The sequence below is a fragment of the Atta cephalotes genome (genome assembly GCF_000143395.1).
Source record: "Atta cephalotes unplaced genomic scaffold scaffold00053, whole genome shotgun sequence".
Lineage (NCBI taxonomy): Eukaryota > Metazoa > Arthropoda > Insecta > Hymenoptera > Formicidae > Atta > Atta cephalotes.
Window position 1 is genome coordinate 970,876 of NW_012130117.1, and position 4,488 is coordinate 975,363.

General features: G+C 33.2%; 1 protein-coding gene across 1 annotated transcript in view; it reads left to right on the forward strand.

The window, feature by feature from the left end:
* The window catches only part of LOC105623123, a 242,308-nt gene that overhangs the window by 78,221 nt on the left and 159,599 nt on the right, over positions 1 to 4,488 (forward strand). The window lies entirely within an intron of this gene.

Sequence of the window (4,488 nt, forward strand, 5' to 3'; positions counted from 1 at the left end):
TAGTGTGTGTGTGTGTGTGTGTGTGTGTGTGTGTGTGTGTGTGTGTGTGTGTGTGTGTGTGTGTGTGTGTGTGTGTGTGTGTGTGTGTGTGTGTGTGTGTGTGTGTGTGTGTGTGTGAACACTTAAACTCTTAAACAGCTTTTCAGTATGATATATTTGGTTTTTTCAATACTTTTTTAATACTTTATTCTCACTGTTTAACTTGAAGCTTTATTATTAATATAAACATACATTTGCTTGGTATTGTTATTATGTTTTTTAAGACATTTTCATTGAAAAGAAATTTTATATTATATCCATTTTTATGAAAGTTATAAGCAATTATCGAATCGGATTGAGTAAGTTAACTAATATTTTGTTCCTGAAGCTTCGAAGAGTTAAGGACACAATTTAAGATCTATTGGATATTTTATGTTGTTTAAAAAGCACTCTTCAATAGAGTTTTGTGTTTTTTTCTTATAACAACAAATCGATTATATATATTGAAAACAAAAACTCTCAAAATATTTTTATTTTAAATACATTTATTTAATAATTTACAATTTTTCAATTGCAAAATAACGACCATTCATGAAACCTTCGTCTTTACTTTTCTCGTTTGTGTAAGTAGTTGAAGAGCGGACCGATATGATTGAAAATCGCTTTCGTCGATGGTCGTTTCAATTTATCATACTTCCGCTCTTACGAGACGATAGCTGGGTTCTCAAGTCCTTCTCGACTATGGGTAGAAGGAGGAGCTGAGAAGTCACGAGTAATGCCGACGGAACTACGAGAACTCAGAGGATTGGGGAGAAAAATTACTGTTTTCAGAAAGCCCTCTGGCATCTCTGCCATACACGAGCTCGTCCACTCCGACCACGTTCACGGACAAACTTCGTGGCGGGCAGGAAAGGCCTTCGACAAGCCCTGGAAAAGTTCTTACAATTTTTCGACAAGGCTCTTCAACCCCTCGTTCTTGGGCTCCAGTGTGCCACGACGGCCAAGTCGGAGCTGGCTTACGACGCGCCGAGCATCATACGAGCTTATTCTAGTAGCTTTTGTTCCCGTTCCGGAATACGCAAAACTCACGCGACCGTACATATCCATGAGGTAGATGTGTGCTTACAGTGTGCGAATGGTGGTGGCACGAACGAAAAATATACGTCCGTATTTCCCTTATTGCTTGAGAGAAAATACATTTCCGTTAAATTTTCAACGCCAGTCCTGTCGCCATGTCTAAAAATAACTTCAAAAATAAGTTTGTAAATCAATTACTATTAGTACTCACATATATTCGACAACATAGATTGAATCTAATAATTTTTACTCGCAGAAATAAAAATTTTTTAAATAATTTCGCATTTTATTCTTGGCAAAAATGTACGTACATCTTATAAATTAAGAGAACGTTCAAGATTAATTTTCTCATAAAAATTAAAGCCTTAAAAAAATATTGTCGGTCCTTTTGCATTTTTAGAGAAGGATCTGGAACGCGATTAAACTCCTACATTACTTGTAATGTGTAAAATATAAATCTGCATAATTCTCATATTACACTTTCAAACAATAAGAGTGTACTAAATGACCATCATCCGTTAGAAGCTAAAAGCGCTGCGTTAAACGCATATAAAAAATGCAGGAGCCCACACTTTAAGTCCACTTGTTAGCGAGGAAACGGCTGGTAAGCTGAGAGCGAAAAATACCGTTACTCTTGCCTGCACGGCTCAGATCGTTCACGTTTCTTTCGTTTTCCGCACTGTGCTCTGAGAAACTGCAACGACCGGAAGAAACAGCGCCGCCCACACGAATCGTACCGCGCAAATCCTTCTACACGGAAAAATATTGGTGCTTGATCGGCTTTATCGTAGAAAATCCTGCGAAATTTTAGTATTACTTCTGAGCGGAATCCTCGGGAAATTTTGCGGGCCATTTGCAACGCTCCTTAAAAGTCGAGGCGAAAAATATCACGCGAAGAATAGTGAACTAAAGATATTCAAACAATCATCTAGCAGATGAGCTCCAAATTTCATATTATGTTGAATTGTTTTTTCGTGTTATTGAAAGTAACTATGGCAAATCGATATCGACGATGCGCGAGAAAAATATATTTGCATGTTAAATCTGTAATTAAAAATGTATACTCTAGATTTTTAGTAGATAATTAGAGTGATAATATATTTAAATGAGTATTTTGTCGTAAAACTTTGTTTGCTAAATTGTGTACACTCTTTCGTGAAAATTCAACATTTACGAATGAGATTGAAATAGCCGGTTTTCATAGTTTACGCAACGCATGACGCTGAATTAATATCACACCGGACCGTAGCAGGACGGAGTTGGTGGAAATATGACAAACGACACATGTTACATGCGCGGTCGTGTAATACGTGTGTAGTTCATGCTCGTTAAGTTATAATTAATGTAACTTTCCGAGTTGTACTATGTAGGATGCCATAACAGGTTCCTTGTATTGTTTTGTATCACGTTTATCACATCCTTCAAAAAAACAAATAGTTGATTACTGATTACAAAAAATTATGTTATTATAAAAAGTTTTAACGGCTAAATTGCGCCAACATATAATATTTTATGAGAAAAAATATTATATATACAGTAAATATAGATTTTTAGAAGCTTTATTAAAAAGTTATAATAAAAAAATATATAATCTAGTGATAACATCTAGTGATCTCGGAGACTAAGAAATTATACCGGACAATTATTTGTATCCTTTTTTTTTATTATTAGGGAAATTAAAAATATTTCTTTTTATGAATGTTGTTTCATTAATACGTAGAATTCTTAATGAAAATAATAATTAATCTCCTCTATCGCATATATGTACTTCATAAAACTGGATAAGCAGAAAGAGGATGAATTAATTCGACAAATATTAAACTTTCCGTTCTTCAATCATATTTTTACTCCCTTCTACAATTTGAGTTTTTTATCAAAAGTTTTTTGTATTGTTCTAAACCTTCAAAAAATGTGAAAACTTTTCAACATCTCTATTACCAGATGTAATTTTTTTTTAACTCAAATATTAAATTTCTAGTTATAATAAAAATTGAAATATAAAGGAGAAATTTAAGTGAAAATTTCTTTTATGCCAAAAAAATCCAGATTGCCAAAAATTGTCAAAGAATTAATCAACTTTATTATATTGTTAATAATAAAAACGGATTTCTTTCATTTAAGACAGATTTTATTTTTTATCATAATTTTTTAAAGCTTCTATTAACCTATGTTTATATGACATTCTTCTTACTTTTATCTATAGAACATATTGCGCAATGTGACCATTAAAAACCTCGGAAAAATCCTGTATACACTGTCTAAAAGTGAATCAGTGAATATAACTTCACTTATACATAACAGCTATAAATAACTGTACTACAATTATAAATAATGTAATTATTAACGAACATTTATTGTTTTTCAGTAATAATACACTGATTTATTTTTAGAAAGCACTATTCATTGAAAAATTTATTAATTTCTTTTAGGAAAGTAATAGATTTATATTCTTTTTTATGAATTAATCTAAATTAGATTTTTTTATTAAATTAAATGTCTCACTGCAGCAGCAGTTACTGCATTTCACAGATATTTATGCTTTGCACAAGTTGCGTTTATATTGTCTCTTTCTCTTCTTAACAATTGCTGTCTCACGTACACAAATCGTCTATCTTACTGCTGTCCCATACAGTCGGACCTTCCGGGGTCCTTCTCGAGCACTCATAGAAGCTTGATAATAGAACGTGAATTTCGAGAAATGGAACAAAGCGCGAGCCACTCGGGTGTCTCGTGTTCCAGTCCGAAAACCGGAAGATGTAGGTGCTCCTAATCCCGAATGCCGAGCCACGGTCGTCGCGATGTACGTGTACGTTCTCGATGAGACGCAATTGGGTCAGGTCCTTCGGCTGGACATGCACTTCATTCCGTAAACGTCTCTCGAATGACCTGCACGGTGCGATTTCAGGTCCGATGCAATGTCGTATAATATTAAGTGAATTAAGTCAGAAACACTCTCGAAAATCTAAAGCAAAGTCATAATCGAATAAAATTTCTTCTCCACAAAGTTGTACATTGTAACAATTGTATAATTCTATAGTGTTGATTTACTAACGAAACTATTATTATAATATACGCTCACAGCAAAGAAACTTTGTTAAAGTACGGTCCTTAACACATTTTGACATTTATCATGATAAAAAGTTATATTTATTCAATAATATATTTTATTTAATGTAGATAAATAATTCATGTAAATAAAAAGATTTTGCTGATTTTGCTAATTAAAAAAATTTTTGTTAGATACAGATCTGAAAATAATTTTGTTGAAATATTAAAATAATTATATAGAACGTTCAACTAGTTGCTAAAACATCAAACTTTTTGTAGTATTGCTCATTATGTTTGTGTGTGTGTGTGTGTGTGTGTGTGTGTGTGTGTGTGTGTGTGTGTGTGTGTGTGTGTGTGTGTGTGTGTGTGTGTGTGTGTGTGTGT